The following is a 23,713-nucleotide window of genomic DNA, read 5'->3' as shown; positions in this document are numbered from 1 at the left end:
GCTCATATGTGCCACAATGCAAGAAGGTTTAGAGGTGAAATTATTGGGTTATGAGAATATTAACCAAATCAGTGCATTAATCCCCACTAAGGGATTAAATGAGTGGTGACTATAGGCAGGTACAGATGGGTCTTTTGGGGGCATGTCTTTGGAGTTCTATTTTGTGAGCTGAGCTTACTCTCCCTCCTCTCCCTCTGCTTCCTGACAATCATGTCCTGAGCCGTATTCCTCTGCTTCACACTTCTGCCACTTACTTTTTCTTTGAATCTGGCAGTTCACAAGGAAACCAGATGAAGGGGGTTATAAAACTGGATGGGGTAGGTGCGGATATACTCAAGAGACTAAGCCTGAGATGGCCATATTTGGAGGCATCAGATTGTGTGGGGGAAGGTTGGCTCCCTTAGCTCCATGAGTAGTAACCTCAGGAGGCTCCTGAGATATCCAAATTCCAAACACATGTTGGGATCTAAGAGTGTGTGGATCTAACTTCTCCAGACTAGATATCATCCATCAAAGTCCCTAGGTCTAAGCCCCAGCCACCAGAACTCTGCAGCAGCATGGTCCTGGGAGTGCACAGATCTGTTGTCTCTGGACAAAACTCCAATCAACAGTATCTCCCATTTCATCCTAACCTTATACTGGGGTATCAGAAGGAAAGCTAGGGCTGGGGATGTGGCTCAAGCGGTAGCACGCTCACCTGGCATGTGTGCGGCCCAGGTTCGATCCTCAGCACCACATACAAAGATGTTGTGTCCACTGAAAACTGAAAAATAAATATTAAAAAAATTCTCTCTCTCTCTCTAAAAATAAATAAATAAATAAAATAAACCAGCCTGTCTGTAACCTTTAAAAAAGAAGGGAAGCTAAAGTTCATTTCAACCAGCTTCAGTTTTAGGCCTGATGAGCAGGAAGCTCAAGGAAACAATACAAAAAGGGGTAGGGATTAACAACCTCCATGACTTGCTCTCCATCAGTACATAGCCCAAGAATAATCTTAAAGGACAGTGAGACAAAGGCAGTGATAATCTATCCTTGCTAACTGTTTTACCTCCTCAGTAGAGATAATTCTTCCAATATTTCATCAAGAATCTTTATTCCTGGGGAGAGGGGGATCCATGTTTTTGCTGTGTTGATTGGTTCTCTTTTTTTCTCATGATTAGAATTGTTTTTAAAATGGTCACTTTTTCTTTTCTCATCTTTTGAGGGCTGGGGTTTGAGGTTTATTGTTTTTGTTTGTTTCTCTTTTTCCTGTTAACTAAGTCCTGCTTGTACAGGTTGCAGAATCATATTGAACATGCAGTCACATACACACAGTAATAACAATGTCTGTTTCATTCTACTGTACACTCAGAAATATGAGAAATCATACCCCATCTGATTCAAATGTATGATATATCAAAGTCATTGTACTGTCATGTATAACTAATTAAAACAAATAAAAAATAATTTAAAAAAACATAAGTCCTGCTAACAGCCAAATCCTATTGTTGTTTTTTCTCTCCTCCTCTTTATAACCATTACTTGTTCCATCTCTTCTGCATTCTCTATTCACATTTTGAACCACTGTAAACTTTCTTCTATTTTCCTGTCACATTGTCTTTTGTCTTAATGAACTGTATTTTTACAAGCTTTTAGAACTATTTAGCTTATATAACTCCTGTCCCCAACATTCACTTGATTGCAGTACCAGTACTATGGATAACATAGTCGACACCTGTTGTCTACTTTAACATGAGATCTAGTTCACCCTTATTTATTATTTTTGCTACTGGCAATTTCTGATCCCACATTTCCTGTTTTTGTGGTAATTACTGTTGTAGATGTCCTAGTAGGCACTAATTATTTATTTTAATGTTAAATATTGTTTGCTTTGGTGATTGCTGTTGTTTAATTCCCCCTTTTCAGTGATGTGCTGTAAATCCACAGGGACATTTCAAGTTCACAAGGTAATGACTCTGCTGCTGAATTAAATCCAGCCAAAACGCAGTGCAACTTCCTCCACATACAAATTAACCACAATCAAACATCAGCTATACTTTAATACAGAGAACAGAAGAGACAAAAACCCCAAACTAATGGCCAGCCCCCAGTGAGAGAGATCTTCAGGTTCTACTCATGAACACCCACTTCTAGAGCAAAATCAGAGATGATTAAAACAAAGGTTGTAGATACCATACCTAGGAGGTATCTATTTAGTCCAATCTAAGACACTTTCACAAGAGAAGGCTGTGCCATAAAAAAGTCCACACATTAAGAATGGAAGAGAAATTCATCCCAACAGATACATAAAATGCAACACAGGAATACAAGAAATATGAAGAAACGAGGTAACATAATAATTCCTAATGTTTATAATTCAACAGCAACTGACACCAAAGATAAAAAGTACATGAAATATCAAAATTCAAAAGTGATTATTAAAAACAATGAATTCAAGAGAACATTAAATGAAACAACCTGGGGCTGGGGATATAGCTCAGCTGGTAGAGTACTTGCCTTGCATGCACAAGGCCCTGGGTTCAATCTCCAGCACCACCACCAAAAAAAATAAAAAAGAAAAAAAAAAAAGAAAGAAAAATTGAATAAAGTGAGAAAGTCAGTACAGATATGAATTTAAGAAGAAGAAAGAGATACTGAAAAAGAACCAAAAAATAAATTCTGGAAATAAAAGATACAATGAATCAAATAAAATGTTCAGTTGGAAATCTCTTTAATAGTCTATGCTGAAGATAAATCCCAGAGCTAACAAAGAAAGTGGCCAGACTTGAACATTCAGACAGCATTAAAGAAAAGAAAATAAATACCCATGACCAAAATATACAAGAACTCTTAGTGCTGTGAGATGAAGGGTTATGAATTGCTTACCTCTTCAGAAAAATGACAAAATTTTCCAAATTGAAAATGCGAAGGCCATCCAGATACAGGATGCATTCAAAACCCCAAAAAGACAAGATCCAAAAAGAACTTTTCCACAACACATTAAAACGCCTTACATATAGAACAAGGATAGAATTTTAAAAGCCTCAAGAGAAAAATGTCAGGTCCCACTTAGGGGCAAGGCAATCAGAATCACTTCTGATTTCTCATCACAAACTCTAAAATCCAGTTAGGCTTGGAATGATGTATTTAAAATACTGGGGAAAAAAATGGCAATCCAAGATTGATATATCCAGCAAAGCTATCCTTCAGAACTGAACAAGAAATAAAAGCCTTCCACAATAAGCAGAACTTATATGCATACATATATTATTTTAAATGTGGTAGTGGTGCTGGGGATTGAACCCATGCCCTTGTATATGTGAAGCAAGCACTCTACCAACTGAGCTATATCTCCAGCCTTAGAATATTTTTGCCCAAGCTGGCATTACAGAAAATACTTAATAAAATACATCAAAAAGAATACATCAAAAACAAACCCCAGAACTCAAAAAAGAAAATCTTGTTTGAGAAACCAGATCAAATTACATATTCGGAAAAATCAAAATGGCAGGAATTAATAAATATTTGTTCATAATAACATTAAATGTAAATAGTCTCAACTCACAAATTAAGACTTAAGCTGATTGAGCTTTTTAATTCTACAAACCAAGCCCCAACAATTTGTGGTTTGCAAGAGATTCACCTTTCAGGCAAAGAAAGCAACAGGCTGAAAGGCTGAAAGGCTGAAAATTAATACTCCATCTAAATGAAGCCCCCAAAAAGGCAGGAGTAGTTACTCTGGTATCCAGCAAAGAAGACAACAAGCTAAAATTAATCAGAAGAGACAAAGAAGGTCACTTCATACAGGTAAAGAGAACAATCCAACAAAAAGATGTGACGATAGTAAATGTTTATGCTAGTGTACCTAATTAAAACAGACCCTACTTGATTAGACTTAAACTCCAGTACAATAATTCTGGGTGATTTCAATACATCTCTCTAATAAATAGGTCATCAAGTCATAACCTTAGTAAAAACTCTTTGGACCTCAAAATTTTATAAATCTAATGAACATAACAGATACCTACAGATATGTACCCAACAACAGCTGAATATGCTTTCTTCTCAGTGGCTCATCAAACCCTCTCCAAAATAGACAATATCTTAGGCCACAAAGCAATTCTACCAAACACACACACACACACAGGCACACACACGCACACACAATGATATAATTATTTATAAGACATAATGCAATAAAAAATACCCCCTAAAAAAATCTACAGAAACTATATAAACATATGAAGATTGAACAATACACTTCTTAAGGTTAAATGAGTAAAGAAGAAATCAGAAAATTTAAAAATCCTTAGAATCATATGCAAATAGTGATATAACATACCAGAACCTCTGGGACACTATGGAGATGGTTCTAAGAGGAAAGTTTATAACCATGAGTGTCTATAAAAGAAAATCAGAGAGCTAAAAAAATAAAATAAATCATTTTAAAAAAGAAAAGAAAAAAAGATCTCAAAGAACTCAATGATATACCTCAAGATGCTTCAAAAACAAGAACCAAACAATTCCAAAACCAATAGAAGGAAGGAAATAATAAAGGTCAGAGCCAAAAATCGATAAAGTTGAGGGGAGGGGCCTACAAAAGATTAATAAAACAAGTGGTTCTTTGAAAAGATAAACCAGACTGATATGCCAGAAGACAAACTAACAAAAAGAAAGAAAGAAGACATGAGAATTAATGTCATGTTAGATATGAGAAAGAAGAAATCACCCCAGAAATCCAGAGGATCATTAGGGACTATTCTGAAAACTTACATTTTAATAATTTGAAAAACCTAGAAGAAATGCATACATTTCTAATACAACCTGCCCAAATTGAAACAAGAGGACACACAAAACAAACAGACCAATAACTAACAAGGAGATAGAAGCAATAATAAATATCATTCAACGAAGAAAGGCCCAGAACCAGATGGATTCTCAGCTGAATTCTACCAGACCTATAAAGAAGAACTGATGCCAATGCTCTTCAAAATTATTTCATGAAATAGAAAGGGATGGAACACTTCAAAATTCATTCTATGTAGTCAGTATTACACTCACATCAAAATTAGGTAAGGCCACATCAAGGAAAGAAAATTAGACACCAATATCCCTGATAAACTTAGATGCAAAAATCTTAATAAAATATTAGCAAATTATATTCAAAAATTATATTAAACAAAATATTAAGAAGACTATACAACATGATCAAGTTGACTTTTTCCCCAGGGATACATGAAAAGTTCTAACATATATAAATCAATATATGAAATTCATCACATAAATACAGTTAAGGATATAAAACACATACATCATCTCAATACATGCTGAAAAGGTCTTTGACAGAACTCATTACCTACTCATGCTAAAAACACTAAAGAAACTAGGGATAGAAAGAATCTACCTGAACATCATACAGGGTATATATAACAAAACAAAGCCAACATGATAGTGAATGGAAAATAAATGAAAGCATTTCCTTTAAAATCTGGAACCAACTGGGCACAGTGGCAAATGCCTATAATCCCAGTGAGTTGGGAGGCCAACCAGGAGGATCTCAAGTTCAAGACTAGTCTCAGCAATTTATTGAGGCCAGAAATCCCAGCATCTCAGGAGACTGAGGCAGGAGGATTGTGATGAGTTCAAAGCCAGCCTCAACAAAAGCAAGGAACTAAGCAATTCAGTGAGACCCTGTCTCTAAATAAAATATAAAATAGGGTCGGGGATGTGGCCCAGTGGTCAAGTGCCGGTACCCGCCCCACCATCCCCCCAAATTACCAAGACCCTGTCTCAAAATAAAAAGGGCTGGGGATGTACCTCAGTGGTAAAGTACCCCTGCGTTAAATCCCCTGTACCAAAAAAATAAAATCTGAATCAGACAAGAATATACACTCTCACCACTTCTATTCCATACAATACTAGAAATTCTAGCTAAAGCATTTATGCAAGAGAAGAAAATATAAAGGATAAAAATAAGAAAGGAAGAAGTCAAATTATCACGGTTTGCAGATGATATGATCCTAAACTTAGAAGATACAAAAGCTCCATGAGAAGACTGCTGGAGTTACTTAACAAATTTAGCAAAGTAGGTGGTTACAAAATAAATATACAAAAAAATAATGGCTTTCTTCTAATAGAATAATAATGAATCTGCTAAAAAAGAAATCAGGAAAACAATCCCATTCACACACAATAGCCTCAAAAAATAAATACAATACTTTGGAATAAATCTAACCACAGAAATGAAAGACCCCTACAACTAAAACTACACAATACTGAGAAAGGAAATTGAAAAATATACAAAAAAATGGAAACCTCCACCCCCCAAGTTCTTAGGCAGAATCAATATTGTTAAAACGGCTATACTATGAAAACCAATCAATGATTCTCATCAAAGTATCAATGACATTCTTCACAGAACTAGAAAAAACAGTCCTAAAATTCACTTGGAAGAATAAAACACCCAGAATAGCCACGGCAATTATAAGATAAAAAATAATAATAATAATGCTGGAAGGATCACAAAACCTGACTTCAAATTATACTTCAGGGATATGGCAACTCAAACTGCATGGTACTGATATGAATTCAGACACATATACCAATGGTATAGAACAGAAGATACAGAGACAAACCCACACAAAATGTCAACTCAAAATGGATAAGATCTAGAAATCAGACCAGAAATTATGTTACTCCTAGAAGAAAACAAAGGGACAACGACAGGGCTGGGCTGTAGCTCAGTGGTAGAGTACCTGCCTCATATGAGTGAAGCTCTGAGTTCAATCCTCAGCACCACATAAAAATAAATACATAAAGATATTGTGTCCATCTACAACTAAAAACATATTTAAAAAATAACAGGGACAACACTCCAACACATTGGCTTAGACATCAACTCTCTCAATAGAACCCCTAAAACTCAGATGATAGCACCAGGAGTTAATAAATAGGATGGCATCAAATTACAAAGTTTCTACACAGTAAAGGAAACAATTAAAAATATAAAGAAAGAACCTATAGAATGGAAGAAAAGTTTCGCTAGCTAGCCTTCTGACAGTGGAATAATATTCAGAACATGTAAAGAACTCAAAAAATTTAGCCCGGCTCCATGACACACACCTGTAATTCCAGTTGCTCTGGAGGCTGAGGCAGGAGGATCACCAGTTCAAAGCCAGCCTCAGCAAAGATGAGGCATTAAGCACCTCAGTAAGATCCTGTCTCTAAATAAAATACAAAATAGGGCTGGGGGTGTGGCTCAGTAGTTGAGTGCCCCTGAGTTCAATCCCTAGTACCCCCCCCAAAAAAAACTCAAAAAACTTAACACCCCCCCAAAAAAACTCAACTAATACATGGATAAAATGAACTAAACATATACTTCCCAAAAGAAGAATACAAATGGCCAATAAATATATGAGAAAAAAAGTTCACATAATTAGCAATTGGAGAAATGCAAATCAAATCTAAACTGAGATATCAAACTCCAGTGAGAATGGCAGCCATCAAGAATACAAATAATAAATGTTGGAAAGGATGGGCTGTTGATAGGATTGCTAATTAGTAAAACCACTATGGAAATCAGTTCGGAGAGTACTATATCTTTCATATATATATATATGAAAGAACTGCGTTTTTCCCCCAGTTGTATGGACCCAAATATATCTTATCAGACAATTATTAAAAACTTACAGATACATATACTACATATTAACGCCTCCCAGAACCTACTCAAATTTGTTTCTAAAAGTCTTCAATGTCTATCCAGGGAACTTACGACTTCATTTTGTACAGTGAAGTCATATTTTATAAAAATTTATTTTAGGCAAGATGTAGGAAAGAAAAAAGGTTTTAAAGTCTTGATACAAGGAAAGCAATTATAATGTTATTATGACAGTACTATCAAGACATGTTAAACCATGATGGCAGGAACAAGTAACGGAAGAGACAACCAAAAGTATCTCTAATCATTTTCGAACATTCCACACTGCAGCAAAATGACCTCTGGCTAAGAACTAGTGATCAAAAATAATAAATACTAGGAAGAAGAAAATTCTTAATCTGTTAAAAATAATGAAAGTTTTGATCAACAGAAAGCTATTTCATGCTTTTGGATCAGTTACCTTAAGATGTGATATTTCCAGAAATGTATCAATTCATTTAAAATTCTGGTTGAATTTTTTTTTAATTTGGTATTAACACATTTTTTATAGCATATAGTGTGTGACAGGCATTGTTCTAAACAATATACACATAAAACTAATCCAATCCTCACAATAGGCTGAGAATGTACATCAGTGGTAGAACACCTGCCTAGCAGATCCAAATTGGGGGGGGGGGGGCTTAAAAATAAGCATTTGCCTAATCCTCTCAAGAGGAGGAACTACTCTTAATCCCATTTTACAAAATCATAAAATTGAGGCACTAGATGATGAAACCCAGAGTACTATAGTTACTAAAAGGCTAGGGCTAGAGCTCAGCGGAAGCACACTTGCCTGGCATGTGTGAGGCACTGGATTTGATTCTCAGCACCACATATAAATGCATAAAGGTATATCAACAACTAAAAAAAATATTTAAAAAAAAAAAGAGAGAGATAGCTAGGATTCAAGCTAACATACCTAAACACAATTTTTACCACTTCACTATATTGCCTACCAAAACACCACAAAAGTGGTCAAATCAAATACAGATTATTAAAAGGATTATACACTTAGAACAAGTGTAATTTCTAGAATACAAAATATGAAAATCAATAAACAGCAATAGCAATATACTATACTAACAAAATAAGTGAGGATAGCATAATCATCTCAATAACAAAAAAGAATTTTTTGACACAATTCAACACCTATGAATGATAACCACACCCAGCAACCTAGGAATAGAAGTGAATTTCCTCAATATAATAAAGGCAATATGTGAAAAACCACAGCAAACATCAAACTTTCCACTGACAGATCAACAGATAAGCACAATGTGGTATATACAAAGGAATATTATTCACTTTTAAAAAGTAAGGCAATTCTAATATAAACTATAAAATGGATGAACCTTGAAGATATTTTGTTAAGTGAATAGGTCAGTCATAAAAAAGCTAAATACTATATGATTTCCCTTTATCTACGATAATTTGAGTAATCAAATTCAGAGAAAGAAAGTAGAATGGTGGATGCCAGGGACTGGGGCAGAGGTGGGGTATTAGAGAGCTATTACTTAATGGGTGTGTTATTCCTGTTTTGCAAGATGAAAAGTCCTAGATGGATGATGGTGATAGTTGAATATGCTTACACTTCTGAATTATACATTTAAAGGTGTTTAAGATGACATCTTATTAAGTGAATTTTATCACAAAAAAATCAGGGGTAGAACAGTGGTGAATGAGGGGGAAAACTGCAGAAAACAAAGGAATGTCAAGCCATATTACTGTGTGACCAGAAATATATCCACACAAAATTATTATATGTTTTACAAAAATGAATACAAATAAGCATATGTGTGTGTCTCAAGCTTATCAAAATGTTAGTGCCTATGGTAAGAGAGGAGAACAATAATACAGATAAAAGAAGGTAATATGAAAGCAGGATCTAAATGAGTCAATAATTACTGTACGTCATAAAGTGAAGGCAGGATTAATTCAACTCTGCACTTGAGACCTCACAAGTAAATTTAAAATAATTTAACAGTGAAAAAAAATCCAAAGCTCTTCTAAAAAACAATACACACACACACACACACACACACACACACACACACACACATATATAAAACCTTGAAATAAATTATCTTTTATTTAGAAATTCTTCAAGAATCAGTAATAAAGCCAGGTGCAATAGCACATGCCTGTAATACCAGCAGCTCGGGAGACTGAGGTGGGAGGATTCTGAGTTCAAAGCCAGCCTCAGCAAAAACGAGGCACTAAGCAATTCAATGAGACTCTGTCTCAAAATAAAATACAAAATAGTGCTGGAGATGTGGCTCAGTGGTTGAGTGTTCCTGAGTTCAATTGGGGGGGGGGGGTTAAGTATATATAAATAAGCAAATATATTAACATTTTAAAATATTCACCCACCCTGACCCATTTATAATAATCAACCTATGTCTTACAATTGGAAAGCAATCACCAGTAAAATATTTTATACCACTAAAAAAGTTGAAAAAGAATAAAACATGGAATGCTTATGATATAGAGAAGTGGCCAACATATAGAATGATCTTTACATTTTATGTATACTACTACACACAAAAAGGACTAAAGAAGGAAATGTTTGAAAACGTTAGTAGTTAGCTGAAATTGTGGATCTGCACGTTAACTTCCTGGACTTCATATTTCCTAGAGTTAAATATAAAATGGGACTATTGTAAAAATTATATGAGAAAATAGCATAATCTAGTACTACCACAGGCAGAATAGGATATTAGGTTCCTAGTAAGGACTTATGTTTACCAGGTCACTAGACACATCATTTAAAAACAAAATAATTAAACATATATTCCCAAAAGTTCATACTGATTATAGGTTCACAGATTTTGGTGGTTAGTGTTTACACTCACTAAACTTCAAAGGTGTTTTCTGAAAAAAGTAATGGGGCACCCCACTAATATATTTTTTTGGAAATTTATTTTGAAAAGTTTTTATTGAACACTTTTGAGTGTTTAATAGAAAATAATACATGCAAGGCAATTTTAATAAAAATTTGCATTTGGGTAATTTTGACAAGTCACTTTTGTTAGCAAATTTTGTTAGCTATTCATGCCAACCTACAATTTGCTTAGCGTATCAATTTCAACACTACCTCTTTAAGCAGTAATTTTCTTAAAGCTCTAAGATAAATTAAAAGTAGCAAATACATAAGCTACATGTCTTAAGCCTAATTCCTACACTTACTGAACTAAACAGCTGAAGATAGGAATAATTTGACTTTGTAAAACTAAGGGTGATTTTAGCTTATTATTGAATAAACTTCATCTGAATTATAAATTCATAATTGTATCTGAATTATATCTGCTATTATTTACTTGCCAAAATTAGTAGAACAACCTTCATTTTAGCACTACAGTTGCAAATGAGATACTGGTGAAAACAGTCATTTAACAAATATTCCTGTGCCATTTTGCATGGCTCTATTAATTTTTATTATGGCAGTTCCTAATTATGCTTGATTTTACTTACTTTACAGGCCTTAAAAATCCAACGTATATACCACCATCTCCCTTTATATCATCCATATACCCTTATAAGAGAGGCAGGTATTCATAGGCTACCATAAGAATCCAAATGAGAGGCGACTCTAATGTAATTCACGTAACCAGAGTAAATTTAGACACTATTTCTGGTTTTACTACTTCTTCTGACCCTGCAGAATTAACAGCTTTTTCATTCCTCAATCCAATTAACTTCTCTGAGGTATATGCTTCAGAGAGTAGAGCACAGAAAGTAACTGATAGCTGTGAAAATGTTTCTTTAAACAAATAATAAAATGCAAAAAAGTGACAACATAAAAGGTGCCAATGTGCCTAAGATTCTGAAAATTATTTTTCTGAAAATCTGTACAGCCTTACTTTCATTATTCATAAAACTGCCTCCAGCAAAATTGTTTAACATAAAGTGTTAAATTTTTGTGTGCTATTCTGTTAAACTTCAAGAGGTTTAAGGGGATTCCTTCAAAACCCTCTTTCATTTGCTCAATTCTCTTCTCAAGCATATTAGACTCCATTAGCAGCCAATCATGTAAGCTGAGCTGCAAGTGACCTGAGAGTTGCCATAGCAACAGCTGCTTTCTGAAATACGTGTCATGCATTTTAAAAGCTCTCTCAGAGAGGATACCACATCTATCAATTAACAACCAAAGCGCAACACAGCCCATTATCCAAATGAAAGAAAAAATTCAACTACCTTAAAAGAGGAACTTCTTAACAAAAGGGATGTTTGATATTCATGACCTCTGAAATGCTACCAAGGTTTATAAATTTCAAAGTAAAGCCTACATTTAATAACATATAATGGTTAAATGCCTTGTTTATTAATGCACAAAACTGATACAGTAAAGAATAATCAGGATTATATTTAGCAATGGACCATTAGGGTATGCACTATATAAAAAAAAGGAGGGGGTATGTACTGTAATATACTAGCAAACTGTCATGCAACCATACTAAAAAAATAATTTGCCTAAATGTAGTATAAAAATGCTTTGCAACATATATAATTTGTGTTTACGTGCATATATTCCATAGATATATAAAAGACTAGGAAAATAATATATACAAAAGACATTTGACTATTTTGAAGAAAATCATTCTTTGGCAATTCACTGAAGATAGATCTCTCTTTCCAAAAACCTCATAATAAAGATATGCACAACCACCCCAACTTTACCAGCGAAGTCATCTGAACAGCGTTCAATTCTGCAAGAATAAGAAACTTTCAAAAACAAACTTGTTTCTGTAAAATGAATTCAAAGCTGATACTTTCCACAGCATTAAGTAGTCATAATACTTAATGAATATTCACAATTAAAAAATATTTAAATTTAAATATTTTAAATTAAATTAAAAAACTATTAAATTTAAAAATTTTATGGTTTTGAACAATCGAGCTCAAAAACTAGTCAACCAACTAGTTCAAAAAAAACAATACATAAATACTAGTATTCAAGGTGTTTTTAATCAGAAAATAAAAATTTCTTTTAAAAAAGGATGTTTATATAAAACACACTGGAATTACTAATAATCATACTGTAACACTCAAATACTAGAAAAATATTTTTGTGACAAGACTTCAGAGACTTTGTGATACAATATAGTGAAACAAAATCTTCTAACTTTTAAGTTTTCAAAAACTTCAAGGAGCAATTTTTTTAAAAAATTGGGAACAACTTTTACTACTAAGGAAGAAATTTAGGAAATGACAAAGATAAATTGTTTTAATGACTGCTAAGTAAGAAAACTAACAACAAGCCACCACGGCAACACCTTGATATGGCCACAAACACTGTATAACACCCTTAAAAGGTGGCTCAATGATTGAAGTATTGTTTTTTTAATAAAGTATTCATTAACCTCCCAGATAATTCTTTTAGTCCCCAATGTTATTCCAACTCTAGATAGTGGAAAACATAGTATACTTCTCCTTTCAATATAAAAATTACACCCCTTTTTTTCAATTCTGTGTTCCTTGTACTTAGACAAACTTAGAACATAATCAAATACTGAACTTAAAATCCAAACATAATATTAATTCTAACAATTATTATCTCTTAAGCAATTCTAAGCAATTTACATATATTAAGTCATGGATATTCTCATGAGGTAGATAGTATCATCATCTCCATGTTTTAGATGGTAAAACTGTGGCTCAGAAATGACATACTCAACAAGTTGTGAAACCAGTGTTCTAACTCAGACAGTCTGACTCCATATTTTACACCATTAACTATTATCCACAAAGCTTATGTAAATAAATATGGTTTGAAATCAATACTTCATCCTCAAAAATTAACACTTATCATCTCACAATTCTTCTCTTCTTAGTTTGATGACTTAGTCTTAGCTATGCCAATCTCCCAGAAAATCATAATTCCAACAAAGCAAAACACAATTAGATTTAAAATAAAAATAAAGTCAGCTGAACACAAACAACAAATGAGGAAATGGTTTACATATGAAGGTATGTAAAGTAGAAGAGGTTAAAATAGTTGAGATTTTACTTTTTTTAAGCAGAAAGATGTAATGTATGAATGAATATGGTTATGATGAATATTATACAATGGAACACAATTCTTAGAGTCAAAAAGCTACTTTCTAAATAAAAGTGCCTTAAAGCAAAGTAGAGCACATAAACATTAAAGCAATCCATTCCTCAGATGAAGCATGATTATTTTCAAAATTATGGGTGCCTAACAGCCAGTTTCCTAGTCAACCATACACCTTAGGGCAATATCCCTCAACCTTCCTTTCCATTACCAACCCCAAGGAATTGTTTCAGATTTTTTTGCACCCCCAACATACCGCCACAAATAATCCCTCCTTCAAATTTTAGTACCACAATATACTACATATATCTTTGTGCTTTGTATAGCTATCTGTGGTAAACCTACAAAAAGAATAACAGTTGTTTGGTTTTGGAGGGGTATCCGCCCCGGACTTTTTTATGTATGGTTTTGAGAAGTACTTGAGAGTTAAGCCTACCACATGCCACAGTCAAGGAAAGATCTATTGATAAAATAAACCTGCAGCAAAGAACTTCAGGCAAGTTACTAAACTGATCAGCTTAATCTTTCTTTCATGAATACAGATGGACAACTAAGAATCAATAAATCTGAAGAAAAACAAAAAATGAAGGGGGAAAAAAAAATACAAAACATAAAAGTAATCTGAGAGAGAGCTCAGCTGTAAGCCCAAAGGGTGAAGCTACAAATCACAAAGTTATTCCCAGGCCTTGACATCTACTGGAGTTTCTCCAACTGATTTTTAAAATTGTTTAGAACTTATAGCTCCTTTTTTTCTGTCTTCTCCCTTTTTGAACCAGAATGTCTGTAACTGTCCCAGAATTGTACTTTGGGGAGAATTAAATTGTTTCATAGGTCCACAGATTTTTAGATAAAGACTTTGAACTATAATAGGGTATATAAAAAAGATGTTTAGGGATCTTGGGATAGGATGAATAGATGCTGTGAGATAGATAAGGATTACAGAGGCCAGAAGAGGGATTGTGCTAGGCAGGGTTTTAGACCCCTAAGTTTTTGCCCCATTTTTACACTTGTGTATTTTGCATTTCATGGCAAAAGGGTAACAGACTTCAAAATAAGGAAATTCTTGTAGGCCCAATATAATCACACTGACCTTTAAGAAAGAAAGAGGAAAGCAAAACAAAACAATCAGTTAAAAAGAAGCAGCAGAAGAGGCAGAAGAAATCTGAAGCTTGGGAGGAACTCCACCCTCCACTATTGATTCTCCAATGAAGGAGCCATAAGCCAAAGAAACAAGGTCAACAAAAAGGTTAAGCAGGACCCCAATCTCTGAGCCAACAGCCAACAAATGGGACATCAGTTCTTTGACCAAACACAAATTAACTCTGCCAACAATTTGAATGATCAAGAAACTGATTCTCCCCCTACAGCCTCCTGAATACAACCAGCCTCATGAAGACACTTTAATTTAGGTCCTATGAGACTTCAATGAGACCCAACTTAACCCACTGAACTTCTGCCTATAGAAGTATGAAATTATCAAGGATTTTGTTTTAAGCTACTAAATTTATGGTAGTTTGTCAGAGCATATTAAAAACAACAACAACATGGGAACTGTTACACTAAGTTTGTAGTGACTAAACTTGCCCAAGATCACATAGTAAGTAACTGATGATGCTGGGATTCAAACCCATGAAGTGTGGCTTGTGCTCTTGATCACTGATGACAAAATGAGCAAAAAAGGAACAAAGACAGATGAGACTCTAAAGATCTGAACACTTTCACTGGCAGAGCTAAGATATGAGCCATTATATTCTTCCTATATAACTTCAACTTTGATTCAGGACTAAATTACATTTATGTATTACAGAGAATAATATTACCAATTAATTACCAAAAATAATTTTTAATCAAGTAAAGTCTAAACTACAGTTAATTATGTAACTAAGTATAAAGTAAGTTTTTGGCATCACAAGAATAACACTGCTGGTAAACAAAAACTAATAAAAAGTGAAATGACAGATATACTAATTCCCTTAATCTTTCAGAACAGTAAGATGATACAGTTAAAAGTTGGTAAAATTAAGATACAAAGACATAAGTGAGAATATGATGCAAACACATGAAGATGACATTATGAAGTTTTGCAGAAGGCTGCATTTCTATCCTGTGAAAATTGTAATATATTAAAAAAAAAAAAACAAAAACAAAACAAAACAAAACACTTGCCAGAAAGGTGGTACTGGTGCTCCCATGTAATCCTAACAACTGCAGAGGATAAGGCAAGATAATGGAAAATTCAAGGCCAGCCTCAGCAACTTTGCAAGATCCTATTGCAAAAGGGGGGGCGGGCGGGGGTGGGAGGGGGTGGGGGGGGTGCGGTGCAGGGAGAAGGAATACAGAAGCTTGGTGGTTAAGTGCCCCAGGGCTCAGTTCCTCAGTCTGCAAAGAAAGAAAGAAAAATCTAGATGCATTTCAGTTTAGGTTCTCTGGGAAGCAGAACCAAGATGGAATTACAAATGTGAAAAATTTATCATGATAAATGCCTATGGGAAAATGAATGAAGAAACAGCAAGAGGAGTGAGTAGAGAAAGACTTCATCTTATGATACAGGCCTGTCAATTGTGAAACGAAAGAATAAAGAAGAGATCAGAACACCCTCAAACCACTACAGCTCTGGTCTACCTGCCCAACAGAGAGCTCAAATACAAAGAATGTTCTTAGAGAAATCTCACCTTGAGCAGAAAAGGCAGATGCTAGCACCTTGCTGGGCTCAGTTACTTGGGGAGAAATACCCAGGGAGAATGTGACCATGGATCAATGATGCAGCAAATCTCAAAGGCTCTATTACTGGAAGCTGTCAACTAACATTCCTCAAAGCAAAATTCTTAAAAGGAGATCTAAGCAGAACCCCTCCAGGGCTCTCACAGATGTCATATAATGGAATACTCTGCAGCCATTAAAAAATGTTAGGAAAATTTTTCCAACTATGCTGTTATTCTCCCCTGAGACAGAGTGTCACTACTCACCATGTTACCCAGGTTAGCCTCGAAATTGTGAAGCTCCTGCCTCAGCTTCCGAAGTAGCTAGGATTACAGGTATGTGCCACTGTGCCCAGCTTAATGCTTCTTCTAGGAAGTTCTAGAGTTCTTCGATTATACCTCCAAGACAATCCAGACAAGTGAAAAAAAGCCAAACACAGATTTTGTATTTCCATCCCATCCTCAACGATCAAAGTACCAGTTGTTATTTATTCTACTTCCATAAAAATTTGTTTAAACAAAGGACCACAATGCTAAAAAATAATTGAAAATCATCTGTGTCACAAAAGAAGAATTTTTGATTGAAAAGGAAGAAAAATAAATTTAACTTCCCTGTTTATATATTAGTCTGAGACTACACCACACACACACACACACACACACACACACACACACACACACAAAATACACACCCCAAACAAATTTTTTTAATGAAATAAAAATGTTAATGGTGTTTACTATTGGGTCATGAGCTTTTTTTTTTTTTTTCATTACTTGTATTTTCCATGCTGTTTACAACTGACATAACAAGACTTTGGTAATAATAAAAAACAAATAATCTGAAAGTTCTATGGTTGATAGAGAAAGGCCTGACTGACAAACTGACTCTTCTCTTCAGAGCTGTTACTATGAAAATAATTCAGCCTCTAATTAGCTAGGGGCAAAAGAACACATTTACAAATTACTACTTTCACTTCAAAGAGTAGTCTGCCTGTTAAGGTATAATACATGCATTTAATTACCCATTTAACAACTTTAATACTTAAAAGACAACAAAATTATGGCACTTAATAGTAGCACACAAATAATTAAAATATATCACGTACTTTTCAGAAAGATTTCGATGACTTCAATATACAAATGCCAGTAATCCATAGTCAAATTATTTCCTAATCATTTTTATTTTATAGAATCATTCAGTATTAACAGCAGTATCTGTGTAAAACACACATAACTGCCCAAGTTATGGTTTTCCCATCAGAAAGCTTTTAGTATTCTTGTTTAATAAATGCTGCATTTGATATATGAAGCCAAAATCATCAAGTTAAAAAGGTGGCAATGCCAGGGAAAAACACTGATTCATAATTAAGTGATATTTTAAACTAGGCTGGTAAGCCTCTTGCAAATTCTTGAATTCTAACAGGACCCTGACTTCCTCCCACTCCCCCAAGATGCTGCTGGGGATTCAGGGCTTTGCACATGTTGGGGAAACACTCTATGTATCCTTAATCCTCGTAATATCCTTAACTTATCAGAATAAAAGTATAAACCTTTAAAGAAAAAAAGAGCTGAAAAACTTATTTTTGCATTTGTATTTTCTCTTTCCAGTTAACTTGAACTTTCAATAATAATCACGTATATAAGTATATGCTGGGATAAATGTAATTGATAATGCCAGAAATTTCAATATTGGTTGGATTTTCCAGATATAGGGGAGTACTTTGTTTATCTGTTTTTGTCTTATATCTATACAGACTATTCCAGAAGTAATTACAAGGAGACTTGGACTACAGACATGTGACACTGGAATTTTGACAGGGACTTCCATTCTATCGACTACTTCATTTCCAGTTTTGTTTTATTTATCCTATTTTCATAAAATCCATTTGGACAAAGGGCTGCAATTCTAATAAAGTTGAAAAAGTATCTGTTTCACAAAAAAGAACTTTTGATTAAAAAGGTAACAAAGCACGTTTAACTTTCCTGTTTCTAAGAGTAAGACAACACACACACACACATACAATGAAAGTTCGTTTGACATTTACAGTAAGTCTTCCAACCCAAACACAGGATATCTTTCCATTTGTCTGTCTTCTTCAATTTCTTTCATTAGTATTTTGTAGTTTCCCTTGATTTTGTAGTTCTCTTGATTTCTTTCTAGGAAAGTTCGGTGTTAATGTAGAAAAACTCTACTACTTTTTGCACATCGATTTTTGTTATCCTGCCACTTGACTTAATTTATGAGTTTGAACAGTTTTTTGGTTGACTCTTTGAGTTTTCTACATATAAAATCATACTGTCAAGAAACAGTGACAGTTCCACTTCTTCCTTTTCTATCTGGATGCCTTTTATTTTGTTCTCTTGCCTTCTGTTTTGGCAAGGGATATCAGTAGAATGTTGAAAAAATAATCATAAGCGGAAGCATCCATCCTTATCTTGTTGGGATCTCACAGGAAAGTGTTCCAATATTTCACCACTGAATATAATGTTATTGACATGGGTACCCTGCTACAAGGTGCACAGCCGGCCTACCAAGAAGTGGCACCTAAGCAATGGAGCAGGGCAATGTCTGCCCCAGGCAGCAAGCACAGTCCCTTGGAGCCCAGCCACGTGGCCTGGTGGCGCCAAGGCACGAAAAGACAGCATTGAGGCAAGCCAAGCAGCAGCACAACCAGTTCCATTCGATGATCTCAACCTCCCACTTCCAGAACCTATGAGAATATGAAATGGGGCAGACCTGAATGGAGGTTACGACTCAAAAACTGACCAATAGGATTGCTTTAGCTATTCTGGATCTCTTTATTTTCCAGATGAATTTCATGACTGCTTTTTCTATTTCTATGAGTAATGTCATAGGGATTTTGATTGGAATTTCATTAACTCTGTATAATGCTTTTAGTACTATGGTCATTTTGACAATATTAATTCTACCTATTCAAGAACAAGAGAGATTTTCCATCTTCTAAGGAAGGTCTTCTTTAATTTCTTTCTTTAGCATTCTGTAGTTTTCGTTGTATAGGTCTTTTACCTCTTCTGTTAGGCTGATTCCCAAGTTTGTGGGGTTTTGGGGGTTTTTGTTTGTTTGTTTGTTTGTTTGTTGAGGCTAATTGTAAATGGAGTAGCTTTGCTCGTTTCCCTTTCAGAGGATTTGTCACTGATATACAGAAAAGCCTTTGATTTAAGGGTGTATCCTGTTACTTTGCTGAATTCTTTTACTAGTTCTAGAAGTTTTCTGGTGGAATTTTTTTGGGTCTTCTAGGTAGAGAATCATATCGTTGGCAAATAGGAACTTTCCCTATCCGTATCCCTTTAATTTCTTTCGTCTAACCTCTCTGACCAGTGTTTCAAGAACTCAGACCTTAAAATATACTACAAAGCAATAGTAACAAAAAAAAAAAAAAAAACAGCATGGTATACCATGGTATACCATCTATAGACTGGTAGACCAATGGTACAGAATAGACGACTCAGAGACTAACCCACATAATTACAGTTATCTTATGTTAGACAAAGGCGCCAAAAACACACATTGGAGAAAAGATAGCCTCTTCAACAAACAGTGCTGGGAAAACTGGAAATCCATATGCAACAAAACGAAATTAAACCCCCATCTCTCACTATCCACAAAACTCAAAGTGGATGAAGGACCTAGGAATTAAACCAGAGACCCTGTGTCTAATAATAGAAAAAGTAGGCCCCAATCTCCATTATACTGGATTAGGACCCTACTTACAGCACAAGAATTAAAATCAAGAATTAATAAATGGGATGGATTCAAACTAAAACGCTTCTTCTCAACACAAGAAACAATCTATGAGGTGAATACAAAGCCTACAGCTTGGGAGCAAATTTTTACCACTTGCACATCAGACAGAGCACTAATCTCTGGGGTATATAAAGAACTCAAAAAGTTAAGCATCGAAAAACAAATAAACTAATCAATAAATGGGCCAAGAAACTCAACAAACACTTTTCAATCGGTGACATACAATCAATCAATAAATACATGAAAAAAATGTTTAACATCTCTAGCAATTAGAGAAATGCAAATCAAAACTACTCTAAGATATCATCGCACTCCAGTCAGAATGGCAGCTATTATGAATACAAACAACAGTAAGTGTTGCCAAGGATGTGGGGAAAAAGTCACACTCATACATTGCTGGTGGGGCTGCAAAATGGTGCAGCCAATATGGAAAGCAGTATGGAGATTACTTTGAAAACTGGAATGGAACCACCTTCAGACTCAGCTATCCCTCTCCTCGGTCTATACCCAAAGGACTTAACAATAGCATACTACAGGGACACAGCCACATCAAGATTTATAGCAGCACAATTCACAATAACTAAACTCTGGAACCAACCTAGATCCCTTTAGTAGATGAATGGATAAATAAAATGTGATATATATATACACACATACACACACACACACACACACAATGGAATATTACTCAGCAATAAAAGAGAATAAAATCATGGTATTTGCAGGAAAATGATGGAGTTGGAGAATATAATGCTAAGTGAAATTAGCCAATGCCAAAAAAAAAAAACAGATACTAAATGTTTTCTCTGATATAAGAAGGCTGATTCATTGTGAGGTTGGAAGGGGCAGCATGGTAAGATTAGATGAACCCTAGATAGAAGAAAGGGAAAGAAGGGAACAAAGGGGTTAAAAAGACGGTGGAAATGAGATGGACATCATTACCCTAAGTACATGCATGAAGACATGACAAGAACCTTCCCATTCTCAGGCACCAAGGGCAGCAATTGGCAAACAAGTTATACAGTGTCCTTTTGTAGATGTGCCTGCAGGTACATATCCTCGTAAATTTAATGAAACCCAAATAAAGCAAGCTCTACGAGGAGTACTGGAATCAATTAAACACAATTTAGATGTGGTGAGCCCCGTTCCCACCAATAAGGATGTATCAGAAGCTGACTTGAGAATTGTCATGTGTGCCATGTGTGGTGATCCATTTAGTGTGGATCTTATTCTTTCACCATTCCTTAATTCTCATCCTTGCAGTGCTGCTCAAGCTGAACAAAATAATTCCTTAATGCTTGATGAAATTATCGGTGAAAAAAGGAGGCGAATACAGATCACAATATTGTCATATCACTCTTCAATTGGAGTAAGGATGCAACTGGTTCATGGGTATATATTAGTTTACTCTGCTAAACAGAAAGCATCAATGGGAATGCTTCGAGCATTTCTATCAGAAGTTCAAGATACCATTCCTGTACAACTGGTGGCAGTTACTGACAGCCAAGCAGATTTTTTTGAAAATGAGGCTATCAAGGAGTTAATGACTGAAGGAGAACACATTGCAACTGAGATCACTGCTAAATTTACAGCATTGTATTCTTTATCTCAGTATCATCAGCAAACTGAGGTCTTTACTGTTTTTTAGTGATTTTCTAGAGAAAAAAAATGATAGAAAATTCTTACTTGTCTGATAATACAAGGGAGTTAACACATTAAAGTGAAGATGTTTTTCTACCATCTCCCAGAGATTGTTTTCCTTATAACAACTACCCTGATTCAGATGATGATACAGAAGCACCACCTCCTTATAGTACAAATGGGGATGATGTATAGTTGCTTCCAACACCTAGTGACCGTTCCAGATATAGGTTAGATTTGGAAGGAAACGAATACCCTGTTCACAGCACTCCAAACTGTCACGATCATGAACACAACCATAAAGTGCCTCCACCTATTAAACCTAAACCAGTTGTACCTAAGACAAATGTGAAAAAAATGGATCCAAATCTCTTAAAAACAATTGAAGCTGGTATTGGTAAAAATCCAAGAAAACAGATCTCCTGGGTGCCTTTGGCACATCCTGAAGATATGGATTCTTCAGATAACTATGCAGAACCCATTGACACAATTTTCAAACAGAAGGGCTATTCTGATGAGATTTATGTTGTCTCAGATGATAGTCAGAATCAAATTATTAAAATTCGAAACTCATTTGTAAATAACACACAAGGAGATGAAGAAAATGGATTTTCTGATAGAACCTCAAAAGGTCATAGGGAACGGAGGCCTTCTAAATATAAATATAAATATAAAACCTTATTTAGTAAAGCCAAGTCATATTATAGAAGAACACATTCAGATGCAAGTAATGATGAGGCTTTCAATACTTCAAAAACAAAAAGAAAAGGAAGACATCGTGGAAGTGAAGAAGATCCACTTCTTTCTCCTATTGAAACTTGGAAAGGTATTGATAATCCTGCAATCACTTCTGACCAGGAGGTCGATGAAAAGAAGATGAAGGAGAAAACCCACAAAGTAAAAGAAGATAAAAAGGAGGATGATCCATATGACCTTGAAGACCTTTGCGCAGAAATGAGGGAAATACAAAGAACCAAATACAATTCTGAAATTTGGGACCTGTATTTTGAGATGATATTTTCAGAATGAGAAGTATACATGGTTACTTTATGAATGCAGAGACATGAGAAAACTGTTATGATGGCAAAAAACAAAGAACCTCATCCCCCCACTGGTGCAAAGGCCAAATTTGTTGGCCAACAGAGGTAAGGCAAAGAACCTCACCCCCCCACTGGTATAAAGGCCTATCCACAAGTATGGCTGTATGCTGGACCAGTAGTCAATGACGGGTAAGATCCAATTGCAATGGTACCAACCTAAGACAGGAGGCTAACGCCTTGAGATCAGCTCATCCGATGACGGGTAAGGAACATATGTAGTATTGGACAACCTAAGACAGGCACGGTCCCTAAGCCACATGCTTGTATTAAACAGAAGGGGGGAGATGTTGAGAGCCACAGCCGAGTGGGAATGGCCCCTGGCATTTTGCCAGAAGTAGTGGTTGAGAGATGAGGACAGCGAGTCATTAAGATGATGACTTTTGAGTTCTCGCGGAGTTCCCATTGAGTTCGGTTGAGCTCTCGCCGGGATTCCTAAAGAGTTCCCGTTGGTTGGTGGAGTTCCGGTGGAGGGAGTTCCTGTTGGTGTATGGTCACTGGACCCATGCGGTGTTCGGGGAAGTTCGGAAATAAAGTTTGTTCCTGCTTGAGTGGCTCGTGATTTGTGCCCAGCCAGACTGCGGCAGGTGTCAATATACTTTGTACAGAACCAGAGATATGAAAAATTGTGTTCTATATGTGTAATATGAATTGTAATACATTCTAGTGTCATATATAACTAATTAGAACAAATTTTCTTTTAAAAAATGACCAATGGCATTAGATTTTCAAACCTAATTAGCATAAACTTGGAACAAAAGCATTAGTACTTTTGTACTA

At 35.2% G+C, this 23,713-nt stretch overlaps 1 protein-coding gene and 1 pseudogene across 2 annotated transcripts in view; one reads left to right on the top strand and one right to left on the bottom strand.

Moving 5' to 3' along the window:
- The window catches only part of Stag1 (STAG1 cohesin complex component), a 362,710-nt gene that overhangs the window by 275,805 nt on the left and 63,192 nt on the right, over positions 1-23,713 (bottom strand). The gene's annotated exons all lie outside the window — the stretch shown is intronic.
- LOC143407945 (rho GTPase-activating protein 5 pseudogene) lies at positions 18,982-22,865 on the top strand (annotated as a pseudogene).

The sequence above is a fragment of the Callospermophilus lateralis genome, chromosome 10, assembly GCF_048772815.1.
Source record: "Callospermophilus lateralis isolate mCalLat2 chromosome 10, mCalLat2.hap1, whole genome shotgun sequence".
NCBI classification, from domain to species: Eukaryota; Metazoa; Chordata; class Mammalia; order Rodentia; family Sciuridae; genus Callospermophilus; species Callospermophilus lateralis.
The sequence above is the reverse complement of the archived record's forward strand: the minus strand, read 5'-3'. Positions and strand labels throughout refer to the sequence as shown.